Source organism: Nelumbo lutea, chromosome 1, assembly GCF_056320005.1.
Source record: "Nelumbo lutea isolate HS-2025 chromosome 1, American lotus-T2T, whole genome shotgun sequence".
Classification (NCBI taxonomy): domain Eukaryota; kingdom Viridiplantae; phylum Streptophyta; class Magnoliopsida; order Proteales; family Nelumbonaceae; genus Nelumbo; species Nelumbo lutea.
In genome coordinates, this window is record NC_142684.1 from 16296795 (window position 1) to 16317891 (window position 21097).

The 21097-nt window shown below is 39.0% G+C and overlaps 1 long non-coding RNA gene across 1 annotated transcript; it reads right to left on the bottom strand.

Annotated features, from left to right (window-relative positions):
• Nucleotides 1-780: 780 nt before the first annotated feature.
• On the bottom strand, nucleotides 781-19424 carry LOC148873700 (uncharacterized). The gene is made up of 4 exons (XR_016105244.1): nucleotides 18695-19424; nucleotides 17671-17734; nucleotides 8952-9027; nucleotides 781-1036 (listed from the first exon to the last, which is right to left on the bottom strand). It is a non-coding gene; the product is annotated as an uncharacterized LOC148873700 (long non-coding RNA).
• Between the last annotated feature and the right edge of the window lie 1673 nt (nucleotides 19425-21097).

Consider the following 21097-nt stretch of genomic DNA (forward strand, 5'->3'; position numbering starts at 1 on the left):
TACAAGCCACCTTTGTATCATGCCCCTTGAAGCAAGCTCAAACAAGTTCATGTTAGGGTTTTAAATTCTTAATTCTCATACAAAAAATAATGATTTTATCTCTAGAGGTTTTTATCTCTTTTCTCAGTTCAATAGTCCTGAAACCTATTATTTCTGGACTGTCAACACCTTGTACCAGAGCTCGATTTGATACTTTTCTTGTGTTTTTTATTCTTTGCAAGGGTGGAACATTTCTATGGTGCTCTGAACTAAAGACTGATTGAGTTTATTATCACATTAAATCTGATTTCTTTGTTGTTTTCTCCATATATCATCATTTCGTCTTTACTATCAAGGGTTTTCTCTTAAGGAATCCCTCTTGTTTAGGTGTTGTTGTATCCACTTCAGTATTTGGTCAGTTTCTTACTTAAGTGATTAATCACTTAGAAACTCCATTTTAGTGTTGTTATTCCTTTGTCTGGACTATATTTTTTATTCAGAATGCCGAAAATGTTGATATCATTCCCATAAAATTCAATGGATCTAACTACAACATGTGGAAGTTCCATTTTGATTTTTTTGTTAAAGGAAAGACCTAGAGGGATATTTGAATGGGAAGGTTACTGTGTCAAATGAAACTGATACCAAAGGTTATGCACAATGGAAGTTGGATAATAAAAAACTAGTCTCTTGGATACTCAGGTCAATTGTTTCTCATATTGCAATACCCATAAAAATGATGTGTACAACTTATGAGATGTATGCATACCTGAAGAAGGTGTACCGCTAATCCAACATGTCTAAATAGTATTAGATCGAATCTGAAATTTTTGCCTACTTCTAGGGAGATAAGAAGATTTAAGAATATTATGTCGATTAAATTGACTTGTGAGAAAAATATGATCTTATCCATACCGACCCTTTAGATACCGTATAATGTGTCGAGTATCTCCAGCAGCACTTTGAGAAGAGAAAGATAAGTCAATTCCTTATGAGACTTAGGCCTGAATATGAGATAATCAAGTCCAACATTTTGAGTAGAGGAACTCTTCCAAACCTGGATTCAATTATGGATGAACTGTTAAGGGAGGAGAATAGACTCTTAACAACTGCAAGTTTTGATGGAAAGTTAATTGACTTTGGGGCTGATACAACTTTTGTTGTTCAAGGAAACAAGAAATTTGGTGCTAAGGACTTCTCCAAAATACAATGTTACAAATGCAAGGGGTTTAGTCACATTGCTTTTCATTGTAAAATGAAGAATATCTACACTTATGTAAGCAACATGGTCACATCATCATAAACTATCCAGTTAGACCATCTAAAGGTGCCCAAAAAAAGAATCAACAATGTACATATCATGTAACTAATGGCCAAACCACTACTATTTCCTCTTCCAAGGGTAAGGCTTCTACATCTTTTGCATCTATGGATGATGATAGAATTTGGCAATCGGTATCATATGCATTTTCTATTATTGGCCTATCTGGTGAGTTTTCTGGTTATTGTTCTTCTCAATCTCACATTTGGATCATTGATTTTGAAGCAACTAATCACATGGCATGAACTAACCTTGAACCCCCATATAGTATTTTTAAAACCTATTATAGACATATTATTACTACCAATGGTGAAAAATTGAATATCATTGGTAGCAATGACCTATCCCTTAATCTGTCATCTACTACCTATTTTCCTTTTACCAAAACTTTTCTTATTCCTAACCTCACTACAAATCTAATTTCTATTAGAAACCTGTTGATGAAGGATATACACTTACATTTTATTATGATGGTTGTTTGATTCGGGATTGATACACTAGGAAGGTAAAAGAGAAGGGGCGTAGGTTGGGCCATTTATTTGTGTTGGAGTTTGAGAATTTTAAAGCACCAACATCATCAACATATTTTAGTTCATCTATTGCTGAATTTTTTGTTAAGCAAAAAAAAAATAATGTTTGGGATTTATGGCATAAACGTTTGGGACATCCTCATTTTGAAAAATTGAAAATTTTGTTTGACTTTGATTCTATTAAAAATAAAATTCCATTTTTAAATACTTTTAATACCTCATGTGTTTCTTGTTGTTTAAATGAAAACCACACTTTACCCTTTCCTCACACATCTAAGCATGCCACCTCACCATTTGAAATTATACAAAGTGATGTTTGGACTTCATCTATTGTTTCTCAACTTGGATACAAGTACTTTGTCGTGCTTATTAATGATTGTATCAGATATACATGGATTTACTTTCTAAGACATAAATAAAAAATATATCCTACATTTAAGCTTTTCCATGCTATGATATGAGTCCGGTTTTAGTCTCATATACATATTCTCTATTCAAATTCATGGGGAGAATACATTGATGGAGACTTATTATCCTACCTGAGAAGTCATTGGATACAAGTTCAACGAAGCTGTCTAGATACACCTCAATAGAATGGAGGGGATGTGTGTAAGAATGGTCATGTGCTCAATGTTGTTAAAACACTATTGCAAGAATCTCATGCTCCTTCGTTTTGGGTTGAAGTCGCTAGTATTGTTGTTTTCTTGATTAATTGTGTTCCCTCATTCTTTCTTGCTAATATGTCTCCTTTTGAGAAACTGTTTGATCGTCCATCAGACTTATCTAGCCTCCATGCTTTTAGGTGTCTTTGCTTTATTCATCTCCCATCTCGTGAATGTTTCAAGTTATCTACTCAGTCTATTATGTGTGCCTTTGTAGGATATAGTCTAGATCACAAAGAATTTCTTTGTTATGATCCCTTTGCTCGTCATATTTGTATTTCCCAAAATATTGTTTTTTTAGCATATCTCCTTTTTTGTTGTTGTTGCAAAGCTATCTATTCCATCTGTTTTTGTTTTGCAAAATTTTGACTCACAAGATGCTTCTCCTCCTGCTAGTATAAAGGACTTTCTTGTCTTCTCTCTCAAAAGGCTGCGTGCCCTAGATCCTACGCCTACAACCCCACTTCCTCCCAACTTGGATCATCCTCCCATTGATGCTCCTGTAAGTGATGTTCCTTCAGATTTTGTTACTATTCCTACCACATCTCTTCATCATTGCTCTCGTATTTCTAAACCTTCTGGTCATTATGGCTTCCCTTCAAACCATAGTTCATTTTCTGTTGTGTTATCTTTCATAGATATTCTTCGCTCATATCAATAGGTCATTACTTGTCCTCATTGGAGAGATGCTATGGATGTAGAAATTCATGCCTTACAGGAGAATGACACTTGGGATTTGGTAGTTTCTCTCTCAGATGCTTCAGTCATTGGAAGTTGTTGGGTTTATAGAGTCAAGTTGAAATCAGATGGTTCATTGGACTAGTACAAAGCTCAACTTATTGCTCAAGGTTACACCCAAGAGTATGACATTGATTATGAGGAGACATTTGCTTCTACTGCAAAAATGACTACAATTCATATCCTCTTAGCTTTATCTGTTGTGCATTCATGGGCCATTTATCAATTAGATGTGAAGAATGCTTTTTTGTTTAGGGTAATCTAAAGGAGACGGTATACATGAAGCTTCCTCTTGGATATAATGGTGATCCCTCCCTTGTTTGTCAATTAAAGAAATCCTTATATGATCTCAAACAAGCTCCTCAAGCCTAATTTGAGAAATTTTGAGATGTCATTGTTGTTAATGGATATCATTAGAGTGCCTCTGATTATTCTCTTTTCATTTGTCAAAGATCTCAAAGCATCAGTAACTTGTTGTTGTATGTAGATGATATGTTGTTGGTAGGGGATGATGAGGATGGAATTCAAGAACTAAAGTCTCTTCTTCATAGATCCTTTCATATGAAAGACTTCTTATTTCTTGGAGTTGGAAGTACTCCATAGTAACCGAAGTTACTTTGTTTGACATCACAAGTATGCATATGATCTTGTTAAGCTTGCTAGTCTTACAGACACCAAACAAGTTGATACACCTATGGAGCTCAATGTCAAGTTGTCTAAATCTAATGAGACTTTGCTTCCTAATGCTACTCTATATCAACAATTGGTTGGGTCCCTCATCTATCTCACCATGACTCACCTAAGCATTTCTCATGTGATTCAGGTAGTTAGTTTGTTTGTTTCAATCCTACATGACTACTACCCACCAGATTATTCATTATGTTCATGGCACTTTATCTCAAGGATTATTCTTTTCTTCTTCCTCTCCTATTCAGTTGAGGGCTTATGCTAATGCAAATTGGGCAGGTTGCCCTAATACCAAATAGTCTACTATAAGGTGGTTGTCTTTTTGGGTGGCTCCCTTATCTCTTAAAAATGCAAGAAACAACAAATAGTTTCTAAGTCATCTACAGAAGTTGAATACAGGGCTATGTCATCAGTGTGTAGTGATATTGTTTGGCTTCAATCTCTCCTTGCTGATCATGGTGTTCACCTCCCTACGCCTATTCCTCTCTATGTTGATAACACAAGTAATATCAAGATTGCATATAATCCAGTGTCCCATGAGAGAACCAAGCACATTGAGGTGGATTGTCACTCTATTAGGGATCTATTTCTTGTTGGCTCTATCTCTCTTCCACATATAGCTTCCAACTTGCAGATTGCTGATATACTTATGAAGCCTATGACGAGATCTAGACATCTATACCTTTTAGGCAAACTGATGCTTATGTCTCAGCATCAATTTGAGGAGGGTGTGAAGGCACTTGATGTACTATAGTCCTATGGTCCCTATTGTATTATAGTCTTTCTCTCCTTTTTAGCTTTCATCCCTCCAAGGGCCCTTTTTGTAATTATTCTTTTTCTCTTTTAGCCTTTCAAGGGATCCTTTGTAAATGCATATAATTAATATATATTTAGACTCCTTGGGGTGTGGGTCAACTTACTCATTTAGACACCCTAGAATTTTGGTGTGTTCTCTTATTATGATGAATGAATGAACAACATTAGCAAATAGGCTTGTACCTCAACTGCTAGGTTCTAAAAAAAAAGCAAAAAGGGGTAAAATTTTCAAAAGGTGCACACTCGGTTTGAGTCACATTAGGTGCACGCCTAGGCACACCAAGCATGTGCCTTTTGAAGCGCTACGCCTAGGATCTGGGTGGGGCACCTACCCTAGAATGCACCTCACCTACGTGCTTAGGTGCACCTTTTAAATCATTATTCAGGGGCAAGATGGGTCTGTGCAATTTCATTCCCTTCACCCTTGGGAGAATCTTCTTCACCAATCACAATAGCAACTCCAAAATGGATCTGCCCTTAACCACCAAGAAAATTCAAGGAGATGGACTTTGTAGGGGTGGTGGTTGCCGTAGCATTGGTCTTTGGCCTCTTGGTTGCAGTTGTGATTGCTTGTGTACCTTTGCCTTTCTTGGCAACATGGCTTTAGTTGCATAGTACAATAGATGCCTTAACTCATGTATACCTGAATGTTAGGATCCAAAACACCCATGGAATGCCCATAAGTACAAGTCTAAAACAATGTGAGGGTTATGTATAAGTCCCACAAGTATCATGTCGTTGATTTTGTTTATGGGAGGATTATGCACGTTGCAAAGAAAACTCCAACTGTTATACAAACAAAAAAACAAGCACAAGATCACTTGTATTTGAATGCCATCTTTCTTTTATTCGGTTCATGTTATGGATCTGCTCTCTCTCTCTCTCTCTCTTTATGTGTGTACACATGGTTTTAGCTGCACAGAGATCCTAAATGCTGAAATTGCACTCTTGTCTACATAGAGAATAGAGAGATAAAGGAAAGAGGAAATGAATGGGGGCATTATAGGTTAGTAGTCAAGTCATTAATTGAACTTTCAAATGCTCATGCTGAAATTGCATTCTTGTCCACATAGCATTGTATCAAATAACACATCTCCCTTTTGGGTTAATTCCATATTCTGAAGCAAGTAAACAAACTTGTTTTGTTACCCAAAACAATATATACCTATAGTTAGGACTATTAACACTATGTTCTGATTATGATAATAAATTCATTGAAGGTGTATTGATGAAGATTGAATCCAAGTGTGCTGATAATGCAATAGTCCTCCCACACATGAATTGAAGAAACCTACTTTGATTAATCCTATGCCATATAGACCAACGGTTAGCTTAAGAAAGGCCTTAGGCAATTTCCCAAATCTTAACCTAAGTGGAAATTTCATTTTTATTGATTAAAAATTTGATTATCAGCCTTTGGGAGCCTAAGGAGTCAACTACTTAAGCTTTTTAGAGCTGTTGTGGCAAGTAGTTGACTACTGGCCTAAGTAATCGACTATTTGTAACAACACATTTTGGAAGTGCCTACTACTTGAGATAGGCAGATTCCTAACAGGTTTCTAATAGGATTAAGTAGTCAACTACTTAAGCTAAGTAGTCTATTACTTTGCACAGAAAACCTCTGACAACATGAGTTTCACAATCATATTACAACTCCAAGCCTCCAATGACTCTTTCCTCTTTGGGAAGCTCGAAATCACTTGGGAATCATCTCTATACTTTTCCTATTGAGGGAATCTAATGATGCAATGGATTTAAACAGTCACATAGTTCATCTTTTAAATGCTTGATATAAAATCTTAGAGAATGAGAAAGAACTCAAGGAATATGAGAGAAATTCAAAAGGATTTAACAAGAAAAATAAGAATGAAACAAGATAAGACAAAAAGAAAGATCTATTTAGCAGCTCGAGCTAAAAAGAGAGAAAAACCCTTGAGCTTGAATGTGTAGAATGCAAAAAGTAGAGATTTCAGTGAATCCCAAAAAGGCCCATGGAACCCAAGCCTTCATTATGTTTTCTTACATGCTAAGATAATTTTGCCTGTGCTAACCTTGTAGAGGCAAAATATTATTAGTTATTGATTGTTATATCATTGTATTTGTAGATAGTAGTTCTCAATTAGCTAAAGGGATTATAGCCATGTTGCATTGAAGAGTTCAAAGATTAAACATAGGAAAGGTCTTGTTAGCACCCATAAGTCCAACTAAGTTTCTAAGAGGTCTTGTTGGCACTTATAAGTCCAACTATGATACTAATTTGAAATTCTTAGGTGTTGTGCTTGAGGAGAGGATGTAAGCTGGGAGTGCCGAACCTCTATAAATTCTTGATGTTCTTGTGTTTTCTATTTTTGTATTTTACCTGTGATTATTTGCTACACCTAATTATTTATCTTGTAAGACAACATTCACACTCACACTCATCGAAATAGGGGGAAGACCTTAGGTGAAGAATCAATTGAAAGACCTAATTCACCTCCCTCTTGGGTTCAGCTACCAAGAAACAAAGATAAGTTTAAAACTATTAATATATGGGTAGTGTATCTAAATCATAGTTTTCAAAGTGCCAAGGCAAGGCTAGGTGACAGGTGCACTTTGTCACCTAGTCCCCTAGGTGATGTTCTTTTTTTTTTGAATAAAAACTATGAATCCTAGGTAAATTCCCTAAGTTCAATAGCAAGCAACAACCATGTTTCACTATTACTTGTCTATAATCTTCACAAAAAATGTATAAACTTCAATTATAACATAGAAAATCAACATATCCATGAAAAAAATTGGAAGAAAGAAAAGAATTTTAAGAAAATAAAGGGGCTAAGCCTCTATTTTTGTCTGAGGAAAAGGAGAAAAAATGATAAAAGAAGAAGAATAATAAAATCAATGTGTGTTGATTTCACTTTTTTTAAGTTCTTCCTTACATATAAAATGAGGTTTCGTAGTTTTCAAGGGTTTAGGAAAGTATACATGATCATTGAACCCTAACAAATAAGATGAATAATAAAAAGAAATTTGTATTTTAACTTACAAAGTGAATAATTTAATTTAATAGTGTTTGCTTTATTATTATAATCTAAAAGGTAAAGAATATAAAAGTATCCAAGAAAACCATGTAAAAGATATCTTGGCGATCAAGTTTCTAAGTAATGATATAGTCCGATATGCCGGATGGGGTGTATCAGAGTGCTTTAGATTTTTTTATGTTTTTTTTAAACATATTCAGGGGGGGGGGGGGTTGGTATACGGTTTGTCTACCCCATGAAGCATTAAGTATTTTGCATATTTGTGACCCATGATACGGGCTGATGTATAGCAAAGTTTTGATACATCTTGGTGATTAACATGGGTTGATGCTTAAGCAAAATTTTGATACTTGTTGGTGATTAAGCAAGGCAACACTCTCTTTTTTTTTTGGTTATCAGCAACGCAACACTCCATGAGCACCTTGTTGCCTAGGTGTCACATTGACAACTATGATTTAAATATAATTTTTAAATTAAATTTATATATTTTAAAATTTAATCAAAATATAATACAAAATTATATGTAAATTCTTGTAAATATGTGCAAGAAATAAATATTTTGCAATTGCCTATTGAACTGACTTGATTTTTGGGTTTTCCATTCTTCTAATTAATTATAAATTTATAAACTATTAATTAATATTTATCTTAATTTGCATTATTTTTTATCATTGGCATGTATAATGTATTATTTAATTTTTGGATGCATTATATATACTAATTTATAATAGTGAGTACTTCATGTGTATTTTGCAAACTGTATTAACTTGTGCCGCTCAAAGGTCAAAATTCCCAATTGGGAACATATGCACATTATAATCATGGACAGTGTGCAATTGATGCATCAAATACAATCAAATCATCTCCATTATTGTCAAAAAAAAAAAAATTCAAATCTATCTAATGTCCATGAGCTGAGAATGATCAAAATTAAGCAAATACTCCATTGATTAAAATGATCACCAGTACCAATATGCTAATGTTGCAAACAATCAGAAATATGCACATTATAATCATGGACAGTGTGCAATTGATGCATCAAATACAATCAAATCATCTCCATTATTGTCAAAAAAAAAAAAATTCAAATCTATCTAATGTCCATGAGCTGAGAATGATCAAAATTAAGCAAATACTCCATTGATTAAAATGATCACCAGTACCAATATGCTAATGTTGCAAACAATCAGAAATCAGTCACCTGTCATCAACTCATCAAAATTTTGCAATGATCCTTTTCAAGTCAAACGCCTCCTTATTTTAGCAGCTATGTAGGCCTAGATCGAAATAAGTAAAAACAAGCTCTCTTAATCTAATAATTATCAGAATATATGTAGCGAAACCAACAAATTTTGGGATCACAAGGGAAGACAAGTATTGCTACCAATTTAAACATTCATATACAAGATAGTGAACATTGTTTAACTAATGTCATAACTTAATCAAAGCAAATAAACACTAGTGAGTGTACATATAATTAGTATTAATAATTTATATTAAGCAATCAGGTGTATATCAAGATCAAAAGGAAAGTAAAATAAAAATGTAGGTTATTAGAAATTGGTAATTATCAACAAATTGAGATATAAATATCCTTTGGGATGGAATTGTTAAGTTAGAAAATTGCTTATGATACTTACAGAGTTTACCACTAAAACAAGGCAAATTCGATGCATCAACAACACATGATCCCTTTTATACTTTGTTATAGAAAGTTCACTCATGCTTAATATACTTTCCTTCCTTGTTCTGTTCGAGTGATGGTTGAGCTGGCCAAGGATGCTAGATGATGATCTTCGTGGATGCCCCCATTTTAAACCACGTCAATGCCACTCGTAACGGAAGAGCACAACTAAGAAAGAGTTTCCCACATGGACAAGGAAGCGGATTTCGCCGGCAAAGAGTAAACCTTCTGTAGACCTCGGAAGATGCCCTCATCTTGACAACCTCAGAAGCCCTATCTGTTTGGGACATGGACGCCCAACTATAAGTAGGTATTCCCCACTTGAGGTAAGGGACTTTTTGGAACCGCACTCTTTGAATACTTCTCTGCACTATCTCTTCGGCTCGGACCAGCACCATCTCAACTTGCTCATCCTGACCACATCCTTCTCTTCCTTACTGACTTGAGCATCAAAGTACCTACCTGAAGAACAACTCCTTAGGCCTCTGACCTTTCTCCTGGTTGTAGATCTCGTTGCGCGACTTCGTCCTTCCACCTCGGCCTCATCCAATTGGTAGGACTATCTGATCGTGTCTTCGGTTCGGAACACCTCGGGTCGGACATCATCAGATTAGCGTTGTATGTGGGAAACATACAAAAAGTCATTTCATAAACCCCTTTCCATGCACTAAAAGCAACCATTCCTAAAAACACATCCAACTGCTCTGGAGTCCATTCCCCATCTTAGGGATCTCACTCACTTCGTAGCTCTCAGCCTCGAGAACCCTAATATCAAACAACGGTCAACCCCGCATAGTTCCTCTCCATGTAGTAGAAAGTTGACCGTATTCTCACCATGATGGAGACACTGGGACAACTGACGCACAACCCCCAAGCCACTCGCCCTATCATGCAGGCTCCTGCCACGGTCGATCCTCATACTAACGACTCCAAAATGCACCACACAGACAAGTACAAGGCCCAATTTGATCGCGAATAACTACACCCATCCAGAAGATCCAACTTTCTATCCCAACCTCGTGCGCACAATGCCCATAGTAGATTCCATCACTCCGCCGCTTGGGTACCGACGAAAGAAATGCTTGGCTAATGTCTACTGTAGCTGCTGATCTCGATAGTCAAATCCAGCTCGGTCTAAGACCGACCTGCAATCCCTAAAGGGAAAAAGTCCGCAAACATTGTCCTAACTGATAGAGATGCCAAAATTAGAGAACTAAGAGAGTGCTTGGATAAACTGGAACGCAGCCAAGCGAATTTAAGTGCAGCTCCTCTAATAGCCCGGCCCTCAAAGCAGTACCACTACAAGCTTGCAAAGGAACACATCTTCGTCCAGGAGATTGTTGACGAGCTTCTCCCAACTTCCTGACGACCCCCTCAGTTTGAGAAGTATAATGAAGCCTAGGACCCCAACAATCACATTGAGGGGTTCAAGGCGATAATGGTGTTGCATGGCTCCTCTAAGGGTCTCATGTGCAAGGCTTTCACCGTCACCCTCCACGGAGTCACCAGAACTTGGTACGCCTCCCTTTCGTCGCGGTCCATATCCTCCTGGAAGCAGTTGGAGACACAGTTCCTGGCGCAGTTCACTGCCAATCAAAGGCATTGGAAGATGTTAACCAGCCTCATGCAAGTATGACAGAGGAAAGGAGAAACCTTGAGGGAATACTTGGCAGGGTTCAATATTGAGGCCCTTCAAGTCCGAGCTTTAGACCAGTCGGTAGCTATAACAGCCATCATGGGTGGGTTGCACTCCTTAATGTTCAGCTTCTCGTTGCAAAAGAACACACTGCCCAACCTGACCGTGCTCATGAAGCATGCGCAGAAGTACATGAACGCCAAGGAAGTCCAAGTGCTATGAAGGAGTGAAGAGGACCAACATGATTGGAAGCAGAAGGACCATAATGAGTGCACATCGAACAGAGAGCAAGAGACAGGACCACCAACATGACTATAGACCAAGAACCCCACTATCGACGTACAGGAACTTTACTTCCTTGAATGCACCGCGGGCCAAAATATTGATGTAGATCCACGATCGCAGCTTCGTCACCACCACCTTCACCACGACCACGACACTAAAATCTGCCACGACCTTCACCACCACCTGGAAGACCTTGTCTGACGTGGATACCTCCATGGGTTCATTGATATCAAAGAGCATAAACCTAGAGAAGAGTTGCACGGCACCAATGAGCCCCCTAACCCAAGCTTCCCTAGTCGGAGTCATCACCATCATCTCGGGCAGGACGACCCTTAAAAGGGGAAACTAGGTGCGGAAGACCTACTCCAAAGAGTTGGAATGCCAGGACTAAGATGTACTTACGACGACCGATATTGAGCTCTAACAGTGATCAGGTTGTACAAACTCAATAAATAAAAAATTTTCATCAAGCATAAATGACCAAACACCCCCACACAGTTCGGCCGAACTCCGCATTGACCAACGGTCACAACATGATGGCAACCTCATCAAAGACCCGACCGACCTATAACGATCGAGGCCCGACAACCATCAAACGAAAGACCCGACCAATAAAAAACAGTTGAGGCCAGAACAAGCCCCCGACGGGCACCGTGGAAACGATGTCCCCGCCACATAATGGCAAGATGATGTGTTAGACAGTGTATACCCTTATCTCCAACAAGATTGATGTACATATACATTTATTGTAAATGAGTAAAAGTACATTATTGTTTCATGTTGATATTGATATGTTTCTGTGAAATTACCCCTTAAAGTGGACACTTATGAGACTCATGTTAGTTTAGAATGTTCTCATTCATTGGATAGACTTAGGGAGTTTATCCTGCTAAGGCTGACATTAATGTGTTACTAAAGAAGTTGGGGCACCTTGTCTCAGCTGCTAGGGTTAAACACAAAGCACATGCAGTGTGTATTTGGTTGAAACACTGAATGCAAACCATTTTCTAGTTATGCCCTCGACCTTGGAGATTAATGGGCAAAACTTGAAAATAACACATAACCCCTGGACTTGATTATTATTGCATTAGGTGTTGGAAAGGGTTGTCTTTGATATACCAATCAGTGAAATCCATTGAAGGTCAAAACCTGGGTATGTTGGGGCAGTTTGAGAATTCATCTGAGTGGATGATCATAGTGATAGGATCGGCCCCTTTGTTGGACAAAATGAATGATAGGGCTTACGCTCTCTCTGATGGAAACCTAAATTGCCGATAGTGAATTCAGAATGTGTTTGGGATTTGGTTTTATAAAATATATTTATATGATATATATAATGTTTTCTGAAAAATGTTTTCAAAAAGGTTTTAATTTTCAGGATCCATCTGAACAGAGAGTGTGACACTGTACTTTGCAGCTAGGGGAGAAGTCATTCCCTATCAGGCAATGTTATAATCATTATGGGCCAAGAGGTTAAGTGTAAGATACCATTAAGGGCTGATTAATCACAGAGGTTGGGTTGAACCCATGTGGAATTATGTGAGGTCATTGTGGGGTCTCACGACATACAAATCAAGCCTAAATTGGCCATGCAACACCCTTGGGTCATGAGCTTTATAGTTTATGGGCCTAAGGCCCATAATTAATAAGATTAAGTAAGCTGTCACATGACAACTTACTCTGGGTCGAACCTGGGTTTGGAAATGGGTATGGAGCATACATCCTCTTAAAAGGATAAGGCTTATTCCTTAATAGAGTCTAGATCTGATTTAGATTAGAATTATCTTGTAATTAGATTAGGAGATGGCTTTATAAGAGATTATAAAAGAGAAGGGGGCGGACTAGTCCAAGACAACTTCATATTTTTGTAGTTTCTCGTTCTCTTTGCACTTTTTTGTTTCCTAGTTTTTCCCAATTCGACCTCAACTATTTCGGACTGATAAAGATCAGTTTTTACTCTAATTTTTACAAGAAAAAATCAGGGGATAACAAGCTCAACTTTTTTAGTTAGATCAAAGCAGTTGGGTTGCAGTTTTGCTGAAAACTGTGTTGCTGAACTGGCTTCAAGAATACACTGTGCCATCTTCAGCGGATGTTGTTTTAGGACTGATTTGGGCGTGAACTTCCACCTTGGGATCTGTGTTTGTGGTATGTATATCAGGTATACGTCTCCTTTTTTGATTGGTTTCAAATCTAGTCCGATTTGTTGCAAGACCAATCCTAAAAAATGCAGTTTTTCAAAATATAGGGAATTCGATTCATAGAAGGATTAGAAAAATTTTGAAATTTCATCTATCGATCTAACATGGTTCGGCCATCCATATGATGGATCCTAACCCTTCCAACAGGATAGCCATTGAACTTTGTGTGCCCTCCTAACTCACAGTCGAAGTAGAGATAACTAAGGACCACGACTAGCCTAGTCAAAGAGCATGGAGTTCTCAAGAATAGGTGCCACTGAACTCCCTAGCAACATTGAGAGCTTGGAAACACCTCAACCAGCATAAGACCGGGGCCACTAAGCCAAAGACAGAGGCCAACATAAGACCGATGCCACAAAGCCGAAGACCTTGGCCAACGAGAATCAAGCCGAAGACCTCAGCTAGCATAAGACTAAGGCCACAGAGTTGGAAACCTCAGCTATCCAGCATAATGTCGAGGCCACTATGCCAAACACCTTGGCCAACAAAAGACCAAGCACCACCACACCCTGAAGTATGATAAATCGAAAAAAAAATGAATAGTGCACAAGAGATTTGCCTAGAAAAAATGGATTTTCATTAACAAAGTCAGTACATCGATAATAAGCCCGACATACCGAGCTGAGTACAAAAAAAAAAAATACAAGGTAGAACGTCACTCCACGTCGGCCACACTGTCAATAGGATTCATTTCCTTGGTAGAGACTGCGACATCGTTCTAGGCAGGTGACGTTGTCAGAGTCTGCTTGGTATCAAAGGGTCCATACCCCCCACAGTTGTAGCTATCTTTGGATACTCGTGCATAACCCTTCTTTGGCAACGAGCAAAACCAGTTTGCTAGGAGTCTATAGCATAGTTGTCGAGGGCAACCTAGAACTCCTTGGACTCCTTGTACCTCACCATCGCTTCCTCCTTGGCACAGAGCAATTTCACCTCCACCTCCTCAACCGCCTTCCATGCCTTGTCGCGGTCCCCCTTGAGATCACAAGCATGACTCTTCAGACACTACAACTCTTCGTCCTTGGCCATTGCCTCTTGTTTTAGCTTGACCACCTCCATCTGTAGACGAAAGAACTCGCCTTCTTGAGCCTTGGCCATCTGACGGAGGGTGCACATCTGGTCAACCAATGTTGCCACCGCATAGATAGCCTATAAAAGGAAAACACAAGTCAATGAGCACGACAAATCACACCAAAGAACAAAAAAGGTAGTGCAAAGAGCCTTACCACAACAGACTCCCTAATGGTTGCACTCTCCAGCACCCTGCTCGTGTAGTCGCTGGTCTCCCTACAGATGTAGGGCAGTAGAATGCCTCGAGTCAACTGCTCGGGCAGGCCCTCAGTCTACAAAGTGTCCTTTGGCCAAACACTCATGCTTGGCCTATACACATCAGCCCCGACTCTGCCAGACAAGAAGGGGAGACCTCAAGGTTTCTCCGTGGCATGGACCATGGTGGAGACTCGTCAGAGCTGAGGTCCGCCAAGCCTCCCTTAACCAGCCTCCGTCTCTTGTACAGCCAAGGGTTCATGACCTCAGGGCGGCGTTGTTGTTGAACCGCCTCAGCTTGGGCCGCCGCCCTCCTTTACGCGGCAGCCTACATGTGCCTTGTTCTCTCCTTCTCATCCATAACCGCCATATCTGCTAGAGAGAACTAAGTCAGTCAATGCTGAGGAACACAAAGCAAAAGAAAACTTACTAAAGTAGGGACAAACCAGTCAGGGGATCCATAAGCCCGACACAGATGTGTACTCCTGCACGTTTACTATCTCTATCCCCCTGATGGTTGTTTACTCTTCCCTAGACAGCTCGGTCTTGGTCGGCGTCCTCACCTTAGTCCTCGAGATTGACAACTCAGCAAGGAATAGCCAGCCCCTAGATAGTGCAAGAAAAGAACCCCTCCTACTAGTGTTTCACCGAGGGTGCAAGAAAAGAATCCCTCCTACTTGTGTTGCCGAGCTGAGAAGTATTAATAGCTCTATTGGTGCTTCTTCAGGTATAAGAAGTATGTGAACAACAGCAGGGTGATGTTCACGTTGTGAACTGAGCTTTAGCAAAGAAGGTTGACCAAGTATCTAAAGGAATTGGACATCAGTTGCATTGGCTGGACGTGATACCACCTCAGCACCATCGTGATACCCTCGCTTAGAGGAAACCTCAACCCAACTATTAGGCTATACTTGTAGACGCAAAGCTCTCCCAACCGAGTCGAGGTAGCCCTCTCATCGATGTCGGGGCACCTCATCTCATACTCCTTGGGAATGCAGTAAAGGGCCCTAATTTGGGCCAGGTCTCCAGGTGTTAACCTATAAGGTGAAGACGTAGAGCAGCTACCAAACTACATAGGAGCACTGAGCCCCTCTTCTGATAGAATATCCACTTCGGCCTCGTCAGTCTCCCCGACCTCGACCTCCTGAAGGTCCATGGCCTCCTTTACCACGACACCCTCACCCTTAGGCCCATCGACCTCAGCCTTACGGGCCTCAAGCATGGTGACTTTAGGGTGAAATCCTGGCTCAGACTCACTATCGGATGCGCTACTAGACGAAGAGGAAGAACAAGAAGATGAGGAGGAAGATGAAGACATCTAAGCGAAGAGCTACACCGCGGAACACCTAAAACATCAGTCGAGGACTAACACTCACCAATATCCTATGATTGCTCACTCAAAATGACAAAGTAAAATGGCTCGCCACCTCCTCTTTTATAGAGGCAACCAACGATCTAGATCAGCTCAAATCAATAGTGGTGATTTGGCACCGCACTTCATACGCATGTGACCTCAGGAAGACGAAACAACGCATCTGTCGGCTCATAACGAAAATGACACGAGTGTTGAACCAGCTGGTCCGCCCAATAAATTAGTCTTACCCCGGGCCAACCAACTTAAACAAACTAAAGTTCCTTAGCCGAGGATAGCAAAACTCTTCTGCGCTCAGTCATGGCCGAGCACTATACTCAACTTCAGAACTAGGGGAATGGTATTCGGGTGATGTTTGAACTGGCCAATGATGCCACATGACGATCTCTATGGCAGCCCCCCTTTCAGGCCACGTCAATGCCACGTGTAATGGAAGAGCACGATTAAGAAGGAGTGTCCTACGCAGACAAGGAAGTAGACTCCACTAGGGAAGTGTGAACTTCCCAAAGACCTCAGCGGACGCCCTTATCTCGACAACCCTAGAAGCCCTATCCATGTAGGATACAGATGCCCAACTATAAGTAGGTATTCCCCACTCAAGGTAAGAGACTTTTTGTAACCGCACTCTTGGAATACCTCTCTACACTGTCTTTTCGATTAGCTCGGACTAGCACTATCTCGACTTGTTCGTCTCAGCCACATCCTTCTCTACACTACTAGTTTGAGCGTTGGAGTACCTACCCGGGGAACAACTCCTCGGGCCTCTAACATTTCTCCTGGTTGCAGATCTCGATGCATGGCTTCATTCTTCCACCTTGGCCTCACCCAGTTGGAAAGACTATTTGTGTATCATTGGTTCAGAACACCTCGGATCAGATCTCATTCGAGATCCACCATGATATTGAAATATTTGCTTTTAGGCTCATCCTTCACCCGTGGAAACAAAACGTTGTTACATCACATAAAGATTCTCCAATTTTCAAAAAAAAAAAAACAAAATTAATTAATTAATCTTAAAAAAAATAATATTTAAAAGCAACACTACTAATTGCCATTAATTTTGTTGAACACTTGGTTATCATCATCATCATGGGTTTCGAGCACTTTTAAACGGTGTCAAAATATCTATAGTTCTAATTCCAAAATAAAACAATTTATTGTTGGTTTAAAACATTTCGTTGATCACAGTGAGCCTAGATTGTATTTCTCTGCATTATAATTAAAAATTCAACCTTCATGTAATCAGTCGGACCAATTTATAAAACCACCCTAAGGTGAGGGTTAAAACATTAATCAACTGTATTAAACAGTGCAAAAATAACTTAAAATGGTCCTCAAAACAAACAAGAATTGGTTCAAATTTTAGTTTAATTTAATATTTCAAGAAACAATTTAAATGCTTCAAAAAAAATCCAAATTAGACCAAATATTAACTAAGTTAGTCCTCATTTTTTTTGTCAAAGAAACTTAACATACCAGTAAGGATGTTTGAACCGTCGGCACAAAACCTTCTCTTCTTGTCTGATCTTCTTTCGTTCACCTGCAAAATAAAATTTGATGTTCAGCACCTGACTGCTACTCCATTCAGTCCTTTGACTGGTTGGGATTTGATTGATGGGAGCCAAAGGTCAATGGATACTTTTATTCCAATGCCAAGGTGACCAAGTTCAAATCAAATTTCTCATCAAACATCTCTCATTATTCCCATCCACAGGTACAATCCTTTTTTAAACTCTTCCATATTAGACTCAGAACTGAAATTATATAATCTGCAAAACAACTGTTGGGTGCATGCCAACCACTCCAACAGTTTATACAATGCCAATCAACTGCAAGACCAGAAAAGCATGAAGCATCCAAGCAGCTGATGGTAGGTAGCTCATTTAAAGGTTATAATTTCCAAATTAAGGAAAAGATAGACAGCTCGTATATAGCTAGGGGATTAATTGAATGAACAGCCAAAAAAACATCATATATAACAATCTTTGATCAATAGAAATTATACTCACGTTATTGTTATTATCCATCTGCAACTCCTGATCATCTCCAAAGAGAAAAGAAAAGAAAATGTAACTTGAAGGACAAAAAGGAATGGTTTTGATGGATTAACGAAGTCAGTTAAAATGTTGCAGAACTATTATCTCTATGTTTTTGGCATTCAATTCACAAAACCGCAACATATTTCGAATGGAACAAGCATCTTTTACTTTCTCGTTAATATTACGAAAAGCTACATTTCTCAATTCTCAATTTCTCACTCGGGGTGTGGCCGGCCGGGAATGGGATAATCGGAAGCTGCCTCCCCTTCACTATTCCTTCTGAAGAAGAGTTTTCCGGCGGAAGATCGATATGGGTGGCGATCATAGGCAATGAAAAGGCCATTTATCTAGCACATGGTCTGAATCCTGGGTGAAAATGGAACCCAAAGCAAAGCCCACAAGATGACAATGATACGAAGATTACACATGCAAACAGATCGATCAAAGGCAGGCCGGCTTACATTGATACCCTGGAACATATATAATTTGCCTTTGAAGTATATGAACGAACATCTTTAGGACGACCTCGACAACGCAAATGGCGATTCAGAGTCATTTGAACGAGCAGCAGAGCCTTCTCTATCGCTCGCTTTACTTTCTGAGGTGCCATGAGACCCTACTTCCTCATCGTGGGTTGGGGCTTGATGGGTGTGTGCAGCTTCATTCTCTCCATCACCGGGAGAATCTTCTTCATCAATCGCAATGGCAGCTCCAACGTGGGCATGCCCTTGATCACCACCTCCACTACCAGTAGAATCCACGGAGGAGGACTCGAAAGTGGTCTTGGCCGCAGCTGCGGTTGCCGACGTACCTTTTCCTCTGTTGGCACCCTGGCTTGGGTTGCGTAGTATGATAGCGGCCTTGACGCATGTATAAAGGAATATAAGGATCCAAAACACCCATGGAATGGCCACAAGTGTAAGTCCTGCAATGGGATACCATGTCGTCGGTTCTGTTTCCGGCAAGGTTACGTACATCGACAGTAAAGCTCCACCAGCTGTAATACAAATAAAGAACAAGCAGGAGATCATGTACACTCGGATGTCATCTTTTTTCTTTTCTTCAGCTTTTGCCATGGATTCCAGGCCTCTGGTCCTCTCTCTCTCTCTCTCTCTCTCTCCGTGGTTTCAGTTGCACGGAGCCCAACAGATCGGATGCAAAATTCTGGAGACAAGAAGTCAAGAAAGAGAGAAAGAAGAAATGGTAGAAGCGCGGGGAGATTATCGGTTAGTAGTTAAGTCGTTAATTGAATTTTTCTGTGTCGATACTGAAATTACACTGTTGTCCATGGCATTGTATTAAATGACAATACCTACCGTTACGGCAAGGTTAAAAGACTTAAAACTATCTAACATATGTATAATGTATGTAGATACAGTTATTTTTTGAATTAATTTATACATTTTGAGACTTAAGTAAATTAAATATAATAAAAAATTATATGCCAATTCTCATAACATTGTGTAAAAAATAAATGTGATTAATTATTGATATATGAATTTTATATTCTTTTCTTATAAATTATAGATTTATAAAGAATTAATTAATAATACTTATGTTAATTTCCACTGTTTTCACCATTCACATGTATAATGTATTATTTAATTTTGGGTGCATTATATTTTTCTAATTTATAATAGTGAGTTAACGTAGTAGTAGCTGTTGGAGTGTATTTCCACTGTTTTCACCATTCACACTTTGCTTAGTGTGTTAGTAGTAGCTGTTGGAGTCTATTATTAGTGTATATAAAATTTGTATACAATCTCCGCATGAGTATATGTTATTGGGGTATGGTATTAAAAGATATACAGAATGAAGGAAGCTTGTGGAATGGCAGTTTGGAGAATAGAAATGGAGGTTAATGGATTGAACTGAATGTGGGTGGAGGAATGGCATAGAACTGAATGCCTAAGGGGTGCAACTTGGGTAAACCTGGGTTAGGCATATGTTATTATTTGAAAGGGCGTGGTTCTAATGCAGTGGAGTTTCTTTAAATTGGGTGACCAATTTGCTGGACCCCTTTGAATGAGTTGCGTAATGGCTCAGAGAATGAGTTACATAACCATTCCCCCAGAACCAAATTCTCTCTTTCAACTCCTTGCCTTGCTAACCATCTGCCAGGCCATTGCAGTTCTATAAGTCCACTGAACAACAACAAACCTGTCCCTTTTTAGCTCGGGAATCTCCCTCATGATGTGTCTGTACTACCAAGGACATCTTCATTACAAACCCACTTCACCACCAATTTAAAATCCCCTTCAATGATGATATTGGTTAATTTGGTTCTCTTGGCCAACTTCAACCCTTGTAATACTGCTAGGATTTCAACTCTAACTGCATCCCCTATCTGTACTGACACCTGGAAAGACATAGATAATAGAAATTTTTATGCTTAGGAATTCTCTAGTCAATTTTTCAAGGATGATTTAACACTCAATTCATTAACATGTCCCATTCTATTCATGCAATTCAATTTTTAAATTGGTTATTAGTTGCATTTTTTCGAACTGTCATCAGTTGCAAAATTTTGATCTTATAAATAATTTAAATCGATATTCTTTTGCAGCTCAAGTGTCAAACATCCAAGTTGGCCAAAGTCAGCCCTTACAAAGCGAGAAAACAATATTCTTTTAAAGATTTTCACTTCATTTTACTTGATTTTGTATTTTGAGCATTGACCAATTATTTACTGGTAAACATAATCCATTCCCTAACAATTTATTTGGTATAATTTGCAGGTTCAAGCATTATGTTAAATGGATTTGCATTGGAAGACATGTTACATTATCTTGGAAATTGGATTTTTTTTTTAATTCCTTGTACTTTTATACATCAATTGGATATTGTATTTAAACAATTTGTTT